At 39.3% G+C, this 16,228-nt stretch overlaps 1 protein-coding gene across 3 annotated transcripts in view; it reads right to left on the reverse strand.

Annotated features, from left to right (window-relative positions):
* Positions 1 to 14,137, reverse strand: part of LOC111159092 (LRR binding FLII interacting protein 2) — a 105,417-nt gene extending 91,280 nt beyond the window's left edge. For all 3 annotated transcript variants that reach the window (XM_022521492.1, XM_022521491.1, XM_022521490.1), the window contains exon 1: positions 13,878 to 14,137. The gene's annotated coding sequence lies outside the window, so the exon portion shown is untranslated. The remainder of the gene's footprint in view (positions 1 to 13,877) is intronic.
* Positions 14,138 to 16,228: the final 2,091 nt, after the last annotated feature.

Here is a 16,228-nt window from a genome sequence, read left to right on the forward strand (position 1 = left end):
AAAGAGAGCAGAAGCGGGAGGGACAGAGGGAGACACAGAATGAATTCCAAGCAGATTCCACGCCTGAGCACAGAGCCCAACACAGGGCTCAATCCCACAACCCTGAGATCAGAGCTAAGTGGAAACCAAGAGTCCAATACAACCAACTATGCCACCTAGGCACTCCCATTTGATGTAATTTCTAAGAAAGCATCGCCTACCCCAAAACCTCAAGAATTTATTATGCTTTCTTCTTAGAATTTTACAATTTTAGCTCTTACTTTCAAGTCTATAATCCATTTTGAGTTAATTTTTATATATGGTATGAGGCAGGGTAGCAACATCATCCTTTTGTCAGTGGATATCCACTTGCTCCAGTACCATTTGTTGAAAAGACTATTCTTTCCACAACTAAATGACCTTGGCAGCCTAGTCAAAAACCAATCAACCATAAAAATAAGGGTTTATGTGTGGACCCTCAATTCTATTCCATTGATCTATCTACATAAGTCTATATAAATCTATAAATAGATACAGAAATCCTTCTGTCAGTATCACATTGTCTTGATTACTACTCTAGCTTTGCAGCAAGTTTCAAAATTGGGAAGAGTGTGTCTTTCAACTTTGTTCTTTTTAAGATTTTACTGGCTATTCTAAGTCCTTTATATTTCCATATAAATTTTAGGATTGGCATGTCAATTAAAAAAAAGAGGCAGCTGGAATTTTGATAGAGATTACACTGAATCTATAGATAATTTTGGGAAATACAGCCATCTTAACAATATTGATTCCAATCCATTAACATAGGATGTCTTTCCATTTATTCAGATCTTTAATTTCATTCCACTGTTTTGTGGCTTTCAGTGAATTCTTACACTTCTTTTAGTAAATTTATTCCTCGGTCAAGTGGATATAAAAGTTTCTATTGGGAAGCCTGGGTGGCTCAGTCGGTTAAGCATCTGCCTTCTGCTCAGGTCATGATCCCAGGTCCTCAGGTCCTGGAATCGAGTTCCTCTTCTCCCTCTGCCTGCCACTACCCCCGCTTTTGCGCACTTACGCTCTCTCTCTGACAAATAAATAAATAAAATCTTTAAAAAAAAAAAAGCTTCCATAAAGTGTAAAATGCTATGGAAATGTACTGTTATCACCAACACCAAAAAACAAAACATCTAAAATCACAATAAGCAAAAGAGAAGGCAGTAAAGTAAAATTCAGAAGCAAATCCCATGGTTAAGGTTAATCTTAGTTGAGCCATGGGTGGGCATGGGAATTGCATATTTTCAAACACAAATATAATCCAACACCACACCTATATACTTAGTGGGAAGGCATTTTTCACTATTTCCAATTTACTAGGTATGTAGCAAAAATAAAAGGAACTGGAAGTCCTTTTACTGAATTATACAAGGGTGTGTTTTCTATCTGGGGTATACAGAATTATTACTGAAACACTTCTTCCACTGAAAGAAATGAAAATCAAAACTAACATGATAGAAGCAAGTAACTAACCTCTGTTACTAATAATAAAATAGATGGAACCAGAATTAAGTGCCAAAGGAAAAAAATAACTTAAATTAGCCTTAAACCTTAGGCTTTCCTTCTGATTAAAATGAACTCTACTGGCAATATTTATATTAACTATATTCTAGTAACAAAAATAAAATAGAATATAATGCAACAAGAGGAAAAATTATATTAATAAATATTATCATTTTAATTTTTTGTTAGTCTATAGTAAAACCAAAGATAAAACTTTAAATGATCCAAATTGACAACAACAGTTTTAAGTCAAGGCCAGTCAACAATATAATAAATTGTGGCAGGAAAAAACTCATAGGAAGGAAACAAAGACAAGGACACATTTGATATGCCTATAAGGTACAAAAAGATAACAAAATGCCATGTAAAGTATGACTGCAAATATGTAAAACTTCATAGATACAAATAAAGAACAAAGACAATCTGTATAAAAAGAATCTTCCTTTTTCTTAAGCTTTATATACTACTGATAATCACTTTATCAAAAAAATTATTTAAGCTAAAATCTACAATTATGGGTTACTTCATAGTACAAAAATACAAAGTTAACAAGAAAAACCAACTTTGAAACAATATTAATGAACTGATAAAGGGGAAAGATTCATTTAGACTGTCAGGGCAATTGCAAAGTAGAACTATAAAAATTTATGTTGGTCATCTCTGGTAAAACTGTAATTTCCTAACAAATTTCATAGTGACCATCACTTTTACAGGCATAATGACATTTTAAGTAAGTGAAAAACACATTGCTAATTTTAAATAGAATGAACACCCCTGGATTAACTTTTAAAATTAAAAATCTAACTTGAATCAACAGGTCAAAATTAAAACAAAGAAGCAAGCATTAACGTCCTCTAAATTCCTGGGGAAAAACAACAATTTTTAAGTCTACAGCTTTTTATAATCAAGGTGAAATCCTTTCAAATTATCAGCTTTCCTTGAAGACCTCTATTCTATGAATCCTTCCACTCACTGGAAAATAAAATAGTGCCATGAGATACTTTTATAGCATAAAGGGAGAAGCCAACATTTCCCCTCTCTTGAGCCATGTTAGCCAGGTAAGACAGCTTAAACCTGTCTTAGAAAGGGCAAAGTAATACTCTGAAATGGTAGGCAAGATACCAGTCAGGCCCATAAAAGGAAGTCAACAAGATATAATGCAATGCAAGTACAATGTTCACAAGGGAATAATTCGAGAGGAGCAAACTAACAGCACAGCTCTGAGAGTAGCTAATCCAAGTGCCAACCAATCTAAAGCCACATGCAATGAGCTCCACTTTAGACACATGACTTCTGCTCATAAAAGACCTAACATCAACATTTGGGTGGCTCCTTTTTGTACAAATAAAGACAAACTGACCATCCTTCCTCCCAAACCTGCTCATCCCCCACAGCCTACTGCACGCACGCAAGCACACACACACACACACACACACACACACACACACACACACACAAAGAGAACAATATCATTAATTACTTTCCAGAAGTTAAAGACATAAGTTTCTCCAGACTCAAAGGGCCCACAGAATGCTCAACGTAAGTCCTGAGTCCACACCGAAGTATTTCATAGTGAATTACCACAGTGAATTTCAAACACTGAAGACAAAGATGACTTTACACATTTCCATGGGTGAGAAAATAAGGTTACATAGAACGAATTAACAAATAGAATGGTTTTAAACTTTTAAAAGTAATTCTTGTAATGAGGCACCTGGGTGGCTCAGTCAGCTGAGTGACCAACTCTTGAGTTCGGCTTAAGGTCATGATCTCAGGGTGGTGGGCTGGAGTCCCACATAGGGCACCCCATTCAGCACAGAGTCTCCTTGAGATGCTCTCTCTCTCTCTCCCTCTGCCCCTCCTCCCATACTGTTCTTTCTCTCTCAAATAAAATCTTTTTTTAAAAAGGTAATTCTGGAAAGAGGACAATCACTGTATAGATGCCTTCAAACTTCTAAAGGAAAACTACAGACAACCTATAAATAGCCTATGCCCAGTCAAAACGTTCTATTTCTCATACCTGATGATTAAAGACATTTTTAGACATTTGAGGCCTCAAATATTTACTTCTTTTATGCCCTTTGTCAATAAGCTACTAGAGGATATGCTTCACGAAATAAAAGAGAAAATCAAAGGAGTAGTTTGTTGAAGAGTCATCCAGGGACTCAGGCTCCTTTCATCTGGTGACTACTCCTTTACCACTGCTTCCCAACTCACAACCGACAGAGATGTGAGACATATCCCTGAACTGTGTTAAACCACTGAAATTTGGGGGTAGCTTGTTTGTCAAAGTAGGTAAGTCTATCCTAACTAATAAATGCAAAAAGGTGGAAGAACTATTTCACTTTTCAAAAGTGAACCACATATTGATTAGAAATACATGTACGGAAAGTGAGACAGCACAGTTGGGCAAGGAATAGTCCCAAGAGAGTGATTAACATGTAAAATGGCATTGATTGCCTAAAGAGGAAGAGGTACATTAAAGAGTATGTGTAGGAACTTCTAGGATAATTGTAGCGTTCATTTCTTGACCTAGGTAGTGAGACATAGATGCTCATTTTATTGTTCTTCTTCAAACTGTATTTTTGTTTTATATGTTTCACAAATAAACTAAATAAATTAGACAGATAGGATGAAGGACTTGAAAAGAATGTTGGAGCATTTGGTTTAAAAAAATAAGGTGAAGAGAAAACTAAGCAAAGAAAGGAAACCCCCTGGCAGCCCCCCTGGAAAAACTGAGTTAATTAAACAAGAAAGAAAATAATCATGGCACAATACTTGGCTGAGCAGTAAATAATATTTATTTAGTTATAATGAAAACACCAACTATTGATTTAAAATTGCAACACTGGAATGTTGCAGAGAGGAGAAGGGGGAATAATGAAGAAACAGAAAATTAACAATAAAAAACAAGAGTAATACATAGTTAACTGCACATGTTTTTCAAAGAGAAACAGGTTTATAAAGTATGTGCTATTTTGTAAGATACTTCTTTTAACTGCACATATATGTTTTTTAAAGAAAAAATAGGTTTATAAAGTATGTGCTATTTTGTAATCATCTATGGCAGACAGACTCTAAGGTATTGTTATCCGCCCCCCCCCTTCTGTTCCTACCTTTGTGTAAACACCTCCCAAAGAATGTGGCCAAGACTTGTGACTTGCTTCTAACCAACAGAATATGACAAAGGTTATGAGATGTCATTCCCATGATTATGTTATGTTATATAAGACTAGCCAGCCAGCAGACTTGCTCTAGGCTCTCCTTAATGATTTGACCAAAGGGCCGTATCAGAAAATACCACAAGGCCAAGAAATTCAGGTTGCCTCCAAGAGCTGAGAGCAGCCTTTAGGAATCTGAAGACAGCCTCTACATAACCTTTAGTTATCCTAAAGCAACATTCAATGAGCAAGAAGCTTCAGTCCTAAAACCACAAATAAACTAATGTGCCAAAAATCTCAGTGAGCAGGGAGATGGATTTTTATCATGTAAGTCTCCAAAAGAGAATTCCACCCAGCTACACACACCTTGATTAAAGCCTCACGAGACCCTATGCAGAGGACCCAGCTCAGCCATACTCCGACTCCTGCCCCACAGAAACTGCAGGAAAATAAATGTGTGTTATTTTAAACTCTAAATTTGTGTAACTTGTTACACAACACAGAAGACAAATGCAACAGCTTTTAAAACTTTGTATGAAAAAAAGTTTTGGATGAATAAATTCAGCAAAGGTACAGGGATAAAAAAAAATCAACACACACACACACACACACACACACACACACCAGTTGCATTTCTATATACTAACTACGAATAACCCAAAAAGAAATTAAGAAAACAATTCCATGTATAAAGATCAAAAATAAAATACTTAGGAAAAAACTTAACCAAGGAAACTACAAAACATTGCTGAAGGAATTAAAGGAGATATAAATAAACGGAGAGCCACCCCCTGTTCAAGGACTGGAAGACTTAACACTGTTAAAATGTCAATACTACCCAAAGCCATTTACAGATTCAATACACTCTCTATCAAATCCTAATGACATTTTTTGTAGAAATAGAAAAACCTATTTGTAAACCTATTCTATTTGTAGAAATAGAAAAACCCCTCCCTAAAATAAAATCCATATGGAATCTCAAGGGATCATGAACAGCCAAAACAATCTTGAAAAAGAACAAGTTGGAGGTATCACACTTCCTGATTTCAAAACTGAACCAGAAAGCTGGTTACTATAACCAAAACAGTGCCTTACTGGCATACACCACAAACAAAAATAACTCTCAGGGTAGATCAAAGAAATAAGTGTAACCTAAAACTACAAAACTTTTTGAAGAAAACACACATAAAAAGCTTTATGACTTTGGATTTCTTGAATATAATGCCAAAAGCCCAGACAACAATAACAACAACAAAAAAAGTAGATAAATTGGACTTCATCAAAGTAAAAACTTTGTGCATCAAAGGGCCATATCAAGAGGAAAAAAAAGTGACCCACAGGATGGGAGAAAATATTTACAAATTATACATCTAATAAGGGGTTAATCTCTGGAATAGATAGAGAACCCCTAAAAACTCAGTAACAACAATAAAAAACAACCCAGTTCAAATATAGACAAAGGACTTGAACAGTTTTCTCCAAAGACATATAAATGGCCAATGAGCACATGAAAAGATGCTCCACATCACTAGTTATTAGGGAAATACACATCAAAACCACAATGAGACACCACCCACACTCATTAGAATGCCTACTATGTTAAAAATAACAAGTGTATCAAAGATGCAGAGAAACTGGAACCCCCGTACACTGCTAGTAAGACTGTAAAATAATCAGCCACTATGGAAAATGCGTATGGCAATTCCTCAAAAAATTAAACATAGAATTACTATATAATCTAACAATTCTACTTAAGGGTATACGCCCAAAAGAAATGAAAGCAGGGACTCAAAACAGGTATTTATACACTTGTGTTCAGGTAGCAGCATTATTCACAACAGCATTATTCACAATTTGGTAAAAGCTAATCCAGTGTCCATCAACGGACAAAGGGATAAACAGAACATGGAATATATATACAATGGAATATATTATTCAGCCTTAAAAAGGACTTAAATTCTCATGTGTGTGGGCACCTGGGTGGCTCAGTCAGTTAGCTGTCTACCTTCAGCTCTGGTGATGATCCTGGCATCCTGGGAAGGGTCCGCATCAGGCTCCCTGCTCAGCAGGGATTCTGTTTCTTCCTCTCCCTCTGCCCCTCCTCCCCGCTTGTGTCCTCACTCTCCCTCATAAATAAATAAAAATCTTTAAAAATATATGTATATTCTCATGCATGCTACAACTTGAATAAGCCTTGAGGACACTGTGTTCAGTGAAATAAGCCAGGCACAAAACAGAAATATATGATTCTACTTATATGAATTACTTAGAGTAATCAAATTCACTGAGACAGAAAGTAGAGTGGTGGTTGCCAGGCACTGTGGGAAACTAGGAGTTATTTTTTTAATGGGCGCAGAGTTTCAGCTTGAGATGATGAGAAAGTTCTGGAAATGGATGATGGTGAAGGTTGTGCAACAGTGTGAATGTATTTAACACCACTGAATTGTAGGGGTGCCTGGGTGGCTCAGTCATTAAGAATCTACCTTCGGTTCAGGTCATGATCCCAGGGTCCTGGAATCAAGCCCCATGTTGGGGACCCCTGCTCAGAAGGAAGCCTGCTTCTCCCTCTCCCATACCCCCTGCCTGTGCTCCCACTCTCACTGTGTCTCTGTCACATCAATAAATAAAATCTTTTTTTTTAAAAAGTGAATTGTACACTTAAAGATAATTGTAAAATGGTAAACTTGTAATTGTAAAATTGTAAAAATAATTGTAAAATTGTAAAATGGTAAACTTCATATTATGTATATTCTAACACAATTTTTTTAAAAACCCCACTTGTATGGGTAACAAAGGGTGAATTGGGTACGACAGGCAACGATTCTCTCATTTCTTTGACTAACCACTTAGATATGGCAATATACATGGCAGGGAAAAAGATATCTAAAACTGAATTTTTTTTTTTCTATCTTTAATGCTATAATCCTTGGGTCACTATACTGAAATCCTTTTTTTTCTTTTTTTTTAATAGCAACATGTATGCTTACTAATTGTATTGTTTATTGTTATAAATTACTTAAACCATTTAACAGGGAAATAAATATTTTAACATCTTAATCTTCTGCATACAGTACATGCTACTTTACTTAGAAAACAGACAGCCAAAAGAGTGCTCCTGGCTGTTAAAATGTTTCAATTTAGGAAAGTGGGGGATATAGAAAGAATAACAAAGTGATCAAAACAAGTAACTTTAAAATTAGTTTCCTAAAACAGTAAAGCTACGTTATATCAAAACTAGCTTAGGGGCACCTGGGTGGCTCAGTGGGTTAAGCCTCTGCCTTCTCCTCAGGTCATGATCCCAGGGTCCTGGGATAGAGGCCCCCATCAGGCTCTCTGCTCAGCAGGGAGCCTGCTTCCCTTCCTCTCTCTCTGCCTGCCTCTCTGCCTACTTGTGATCTCTCTCTGTCAAATAAATAAATAAAAATCTTAAAAAAAAAAAAAAAAACTAGCTTAAAAAAAAAACTAGCTAAGATTTTGGTGTTCAGGGAGCCTGGGTGGCTCAGTCCATTGAGCATCTGCCTTGGGCTCAGGTCATGATCCCAGGGTGCTGGGATCGAGTGCCACAGGGAGCCCACTTCACCCTCTGCCTCTGCCTCTCTCTCTCTCTCTCTCTGTCTCTCATGAATAAATACATAAAATCTTAAAAAAAAAAAAAAGATTTTGGTGTTCATAATGAAAAACCAACTAAGACATATAAGGTTCAAAGTGAAAACAATGAAAAAGATGAACTATAATTTTTAAAGAAGAGTTTTAATAGTTCACGTTTCTGAGCAAATATGACCCGATACACATTTGTACTCCAACATTTTCCCAACCTCTTTTCCACTCTCTGCTCTGCACTATCTTCACCTTTTTTTTTCTCGGTAGAGGAAGACTGAGACCTGAAGCAGGGAGGTGATAATAGGAATAAACCAGATAATAGGAATGGGGGGGAGGGGAATAAAAATACTCCAGTTTACATTTTCTCCTCATACTCAATACAGTACTAAATACATCGTTATTATCAAATGCAAAGAATCCAAATATCTGAGGGCAAGGAAAAATTAAATTTCTTGACGTTACAACCTAATCTAAAGCAAGAGAAAGGAAACTATCTGCAGGCTTTGCATCTGTAAATTAAGTTTGCCCTGAGTGCAGAATTCTTCAAACAACCTTGACTGTAATACAAGGCTGCAGTTTAATATGGTGACAGGAACCTTGAATAAATGGGTGGAGTACTAAAGCCCTTTGAACAGTTTTCTAGCCTAACTAGTGAAATCAGTTAAAGAACTTTTAAACTCAAGTGCCTCATTCACTAAGTATATAAAAAACACCAAGTTTTTCATGAGAAAGCACATGATACACAGAGGCAGCTGCCCTGAGAGATAGCATCTGGTAACAGCCTAGAGTTATTTTTAAAGAGATAACTTCATGATAATGTACAGGAGACTGTGGCAGTCCTGTGGGAAGAAGAGAGCGAGAATTTGGGAAGAAGCTAAGTTCTCTGTACAAACTCAAAATAATCCTATAAAACAGCCCATCGTTCCCAGTGTCCTTTTGATCCAAAGACATGCACAAGTCTCTGAACTGGACAAGTTCAACTAGGGCCATGGCCTTCCTATGCCAGTATCAGTAATGGTTTCCCCTTGTTGTAAAACATTTGACTAATCACTCTTAGACCCAGAACATAACATCAATACTGGTACAATCCTGTGCTCCTCCTTCTGCACATTCTTCTGAAATACTTTTCTCATTAGTTTTCCTTAATCATGCTCTTTTCTTAAAAAAGAAAGACAAAAAGAAAAAAAAAAATGATCCTAGGATATGCACACTAAGCAGATTTTCACCCCAAAACTTAGCCTTAATCTTCTGGAGGCAAATGTCCTTTATAAGCTCACTCTTCTATGGTTGCCGCTTTTCCTAAACCGCAGGCCTTCCTGACTGGCAGCAGGGCCAGGGCAGATTACAGTTATGTGGTAGGTTCTGTTGGACGAGCTCTGACAAGGCCTCAAAATAGACCCTGGGCACCAGCCAGAGACACTGCCACTCACAAGTTCCAACTTCACCATCATACATTAGCCCCTCAGTTAGCCCCTTATTTTTCTCTAGAATCTCTCATTTTCAAAGGTAAAATGTTCCTGAAGCCCCCTCCTCCTGGTCATGTATAATACAGAAATTAAACTTTTAAACTCTTAATTTGCTCACAAACACTTTGCAGAATAAAAACTGAAGCTGTACCTACCCCCTGTCTTGGGAAATTAATCCATCCATAGCACTCTGGGTTGCAAAAGGTGTTTTGAATCTCAAACTCTACAGAGGTTTCTTTTATTATGAATAGACTAGGATGTGGAAGATAAAGGAAGACAGAAGGTGGACTATTTTCTGTGACTAATAATATAGTAGCAGACTTCATCAGGGCAAGAAGTTAAACTACATACAATATTTTTAATTGATATTGGTCATAAAATCCTAAAACAATCAACCGACTACAAAAGTATTCATTTAACTATTACCCAATAAAGTGAAGTGGTTTGTCTATAACACTAGTCTTCAAGCTACAGTATTTTCACCCTTACCAGTATAAACAAAATTAACCACCCATCACTCTAAAATGTTTAAGATTGCCTTATAAACTACATTTTAATCTTTTTTAAGTGGAGAAGATAGAATACAAAGTAAGAGATCCTTTCTCCTACAAGGTTAAGAAAGAAGTTAACTTCTATTATAAAATAAATCCAGTGTAAGGTTGAAACAAATTTATAAATCTTCACAACTTAAGGTCCCATTTTGCAATCACTCTTTCAGAAATATATTCTATATACATACTTATGGACTAGCGCAAAGATTTAGATACTAATTGTTCACTATAGCAACATTTGTAGAAAACTAAAAACAACCTAAATGTCTCTTAATAGGGAATGGAAAAATAAATCATGGAAAATGAATAAATTATGGTTCATCTAAACTAGGCAAGACATCCAGTCTTTTTTAAAAATCAGATGGACACATGTGCTAAAACAGAAAAATCTCTAAGATATATCAAGGATAAGAATGAAAGGTAGAAGAAAGTTCTCCTAAACACAGGAGATTACATATGCAATAGAAATTTAGAGAACATACAGGAAACCATTCAAAGTGGTTGCTTGGATTAGGGAATGGGGGAGTGAGAGAAGGCTAGAAGTCTGTTGTGGAGAGGAGGCTTCCTTTGCACTATGTAACACTTTTTTTTAAACGTTTTATCAATTTTTAGAAGTCCTACAAACATCTACTGTACCCATGAAGTGGGCATTCTCTTTCCCTGTATGTATGCCAGGTCTTCTCAACAATTTTTACTCTTATATACTGCTCTCCGTACCACTAGACCAAAACAAAAGCAGACACTTTAGCAAATACCAGAGTTTCCCCAAGAAATAGAATCCTTTCTCCCTCCCCCGACCAGAAGAAAGAAGTAATAGAATAAATGAAAAAGTTTAACTTAAACTAAACCCAGTTTTTAGCCCAATGTTCAATTCCTTGTAAGGCAAAAAGTTTTAAAAATAAAGTGCAATATGCAACACACACACACACACACACACACACACACAAAATCATTTCCAAAGGTATAGTCTAGCTAGTATCTTAAAAGGAGAAATGGAGAAAAAGGTAAAATTTTACTCACAGGGCAAATTCTGCTCAATCCCTTCCCTCTGAAGTTTTAAAAGTTGAGTTTTGAACAACCGTCATAAAGTCTATTGTTTGCAAACTGGATAAAGTGGTACATTTTCCTGGTTAAAGGTCCATCTCTACCAGAGTCTCCAGAAAAAAGTAACTACTTAAAAGGAAAAGGCTATGAAATGGCCTCTATTTTGTAGGTGCACCTATGGTGAAGACAGAAGAACTGTATTTCCTCTTAAATGATCCTCATCAACATTCCCAGCACTCTGCCAGGAGAATTTTTTTTTTCTATACATCTTCAATTCTGTTCCTTTTCAAACTAGGAGCACAGTAAATTCACAAAGAGCTTAGGAAGACATAGCTCTCATTTCTAGTAAAAATATGTTTTTGGTTTTGTTTTGAGAGAAAAACAATCTACTTGACAAATATACCCTTCTATCACTTTTTTCCTTCATTATGGAGATGCTTAAATCATGACATAAGAAGGCTTCTCTTACATATCTACCTTATCAAGACTGTTAGTTATGGTGGTTTCCACAAGGGATTTTCCAAAAGGGAATCTCTGTTTACCGGGAACTGAAACTCTTAATTAAGTCACTATTTGCTAGACAAAAATCAAAAGCAACATTAAGGAACACTCTATATATAAGAGTGAATATCCAAGAAAATAAGATGCCAAAATTTAGTGAAATAATTAAAGGAACCTGGTAAGCAAGACCAACTTACCATTACTTTATAGTTGGTAACTAACTATAAAGTTCCCTAAATTTGAAAATCAAGGTAAAATAAGATGAATTCCAAAAAAGCAAAAGAAAACAAGGCTAAGAATATCAAGTACCCTGTGATTCAAGGTTATTTTGCTTAACAATATTTTTAAAGCCAAAATGATCAAATTACATTTCAGCAATAAAAAGTTATTTCTAGTTTACAATGAATTCATTCCAATAATAAATCACAACTTCCATACAGACTTTCCTCTATAACAGAACTTACATAAGAACTCAATATAGTCTCATTCCACATTTTTAAGGATTCACAAAATAGGTGAGACCTTTCACTGAAAGGATATTTTGTATACTGTAGATTCTTCAGTAAACTTTTGTATACCTTTCACTGACATTTACTTTGTCCCTAGGCCCCTTCATTTATCTTCCCACATCTGGCAAAAAAAAAAAAAAAAAAAAGTGGGGGAAGGGTATAATTACAACAATCCACTTAGAAACTAACTATTCTAAAGCCAGATATTCTGCAAAAGTTCCATTTTTATTTCCTTACCATACTTCAGGACAATAAGTATCCAGCAACAAACCTAACAAAGCTAATACAACACTCCATATACAATGACTGAAGGCATCTAAAGAGGCAGTGACAAACTTCTTGCTTCCCTCTATTCCAATTTTAAGATCCATATCAATGACTCACAAAGTGAGTGACCTAACTTTCTAAATGAATCACACTTTCTGAAATTCTTACTCTAACATGAATATTACACTAGGTCATCGTCTCTATATTTGTTAAACAGAGCATGATGATGGTTAAACAGGGTTAATTCTGCCAGACTTCCAAACCACAGCCAACCTCAAGTCTCTGCCAACTAACTCTTATCTGCAATACTGAATTCTCCAACAACTGAACCTTTATGTATAGATTCATCCCTATATAAAATGCTATCTTGAAAAAAAAAACACGTTATTTTAAATACTATGAACTCGCCCACCCATACCTGTTCACCATCTCTCTGGTTCCATTTACTGCATCCACGTTCTCTTCCCATTGTGATAACATAAAAAATTAATGGCTACTCAGTTATTCCTACAGAGTATCTTTTAGTCAACTAACCTAGTCTGCAGTTTTTCTGTTTAAGGCAGAAATGCTGAGTCATTAAATGGAAACTCATAGAAAATGAGCTACGAACGCTTAAAGTTTAGGATACAGAATTTCCCTAGCCGTGTCTCAGCAGCCTAATATTTGTATCTCCCACAGTGGAAAAGTAGAGCAAACACTTGAACTTTTTTCCGCTCTAAGAAAGAAAAAGAAATGCGTTTCCTTAGGTCCGCCTGCTTCCTCCTGGATATCCACAGGCAAGAGAAGCAGGCCCGACCGCAGCTGTGTAACTTAACAATCTGGGTGTGAATAACACCCCGTATTAGTCAAGCATTAACCCCGACACTCCTAGCCCGCGCTTCAGTTAGGGTCAAGGAGGAAGAAAAAAAAAATCCCATAAAAATGCTACGCCCTCCACCGGCCTGACACGGTTCGCAGGGGGGACAGAAGCAAGGGAGTGCCGCGCCGGGAAAAAGAAGGATCCTCGAGCACCCGAGGCAAAGGGACAGCGGCCCAATGCAATTTCTCCCACAATGGGAGTAACCCCATCCCCTCGCACAGACCGAGGGCGCGCGTTAGAAATCAGGCGTGCTGCCGGCGAACGCGGTAGGCTGGGGGAGACCGCGACCCGAGAGCCCGCAGGGAAACCGGGCCCCCAGCAGGGGTCAGCGGCGGCGCGGGTCGCACGGGCTGCAGAGGCCGGGAAGGGGCCCCCGGGACGGCGGGAAGGACGGACCTTACCTGTCCTGGGCGCGGGCTGTGGCTACGACGCCGCCCGGGAAGGGCCGGGACGCGGGTCGGCCGCCGGGAGCCGGCCGGGCAAAAAGCGAGGAGCGGAGGGCGAGGGGCGCGGACGGCGAATTGGGTCCCAGGCTCTCGGCCAGGTGGGCCGGGCTAAACGCGGCGGCTCCCGGAGCCCGCGGCCGGTGGGTCCGTCACGCCGGTGGGTCCGTCACGCCGGTGGCCCCGTGGCGCGGCGGCTAAGACAGAGACAGCGGGAACCGGCCCCCGGGAGGAGCCGCAGCCCGAGCGGCTGGAGAAGGAGGCCAAGGAGGGGCGGGGCCACAGGGTCGGTGACCCGCTTACCCGGAAGCAGTTGCGACCGCGGCGGCGTGCGCTGCGGGACGGGCAGGATCCCGGCGTGGCGGCGGACGGTCGGTTCTTCTGCGGCCGGCTGCGCGCCGCCCCGGGAGCGGTGCTTCCGCTGCCGTGCGCGGCCACAGCGAGCTGCAGGCGCCGCGCTGGAGGGAGGGTGACGAGGTGCGACTCCGGTGGGCGGAGGCCCGGTCGGCCTAGAGGTGGCCCCTCGGATCCCGCGGAGGACCGGAGGCCGGGAAGGTGAATCGAGGCGGGCGCCCGCTCGAGGCTGCACCTGCCTGGGTCGCCCCTAAACAGTCCGGCCTAGTGGGCTTGGGTAAGTGGGCCTGGGCAGCGGTTCCGACTGTAGGGAACGAGTGTGCGAGAGTGAGTGGGTGTGATGGCAACGCGAAAAGCCTTATTTCCAAAATGAAAACGCGTGATTTTAAGATGGTTTCCGGAGAAGAATGCGGCGGTGCTGGGGGCGGGAGAGGAGGCGGATGGAGGGCTGTAGAGGCCTTTAAATATCTGCTAGACACGGACGTGTCATTCATTCCAGAAGTGTCTCGAGATTCAGCAGGTTCAAGGCGCTGGAGAAAGGCCAGGGCCCAGCCCTTTGGGAAGCCTACCCTCGGGGGCGGGGGGGTGGGGGTAGAGCGATTTACTCAGACAAACAAGGTAATGACAGATTGTGGTAAGGCTGTGCAGGAAATACATAAGGATGATGTGACTGTGTGGGCGAGACCCCTTTTTCAGGATAGGATGGCTAGAGAACCATCCTCAAGAGGGACGTGACAGTTGAGCATCTTCCTGGGGAAAAGGCACGAAATACGCTTAGACACAATTTTACAGACAGGGAGTGCAGGTTCCGAAACCTGCTGAGTACGCCCCCGGATTCCATGTGAAGAACCTGTGTCTAAAGCCTTCTAAGGCCTGTCTCGGTGCTGTCCACTCTTGCAGTTTCACAAGGCTTGCTCACCCTTTCGAGTAGATGGAGCCTGGGAATATGGCACTCTTAGCAGAGGTTCAAGGCATGAGTTAGGGAATGTTAGTCCCCAGGCGTACGTCAACAGGCGCTTCATCATAGGGAGAATTACACTATCAGCCTTGAAAGACAAATTCTTTATTTAACCTTTTACCATTTTTTCTTCCATGTCACTTTTTCTCAGACCCATGAGTAAACACTAAAACTATGATTTTTACCTGGGATCAAGAGGAGTTTTGGGCACCTGGGTGGCTCAGTCAGTTCGGTGTTTGCCCTAGAGTCAGGTCATGATCCTGGGGTACTGGGATCAATCTCCACTCCCCCGCCGCCAACCTCCCCACCCCGCCAAGGCTCCCTGTTCAACCAGGAATCTCCTCCTCTCTCTCCCTCTACCCTTCCAGCCCGCTTGTGCTCTCTTTGTCGATCTCACTCTCTCTCAAATAAATAAAATCTTTAAAAATTAAAAAAAAAAAAAAGAGGAGCTTAATCTTCCCAAAAGATCATACTCTTATAATTAATGGCCTATTTTGCTAAACCAGTTAAAATCAAAATAAAAAGCCAACTTGAAAAAGAGAAGACTTATTCATGTGTTAATGTATTACCTAAGTAATACCAATAAATCCAATAATATTTATTAAATATTACTTTATATAACTGCATAATTAATAGAACAATTGTCTGGATAATAGTAGGATTAGATTCTCTTGTCCTGTATATTTACCCCTTAGCCATTTGTTTTGACACTTACCAAACTAGCAGAGGAAGAAATATTTTGTTGCATCTTCTGGGAAAACTGGGAAGGATCTCACACTTATTGCTACCTACTGTCTGCACAGCATTGTGCTAGGCACTTAAATATAGCATTCCTTGCAGTTCTAGGACCAACCTTGAGATATGGGGATTATTATATTCATTTTAGTAACAAATACATTGAAATTCAGAGACTCTGACTAGCCTAAGGTAACAAAACTAGTTGCTGAAAGAGTCAGAATTTTAACTTGGGTCTTTCTAGCCCTAATTCCCCTTCTAC

This window comes from Enhydra lutris, unplaced genomic scaffold, assembly GCF_002288905.1.
Source record: "Enhydra lutris kenyoni isolate GAN:26980312 unplaced genomic scaffold, ASM228890v2 scaffoldscaffold66, whole genome shotgun sequence".
In the NCBI taxonomy this organism is placed as follows: Eukaryota; Metazoa; Chordata; class Mammalia; order Carnivora; family Mustelidae; genus Enhydra; species Enhydra lutris.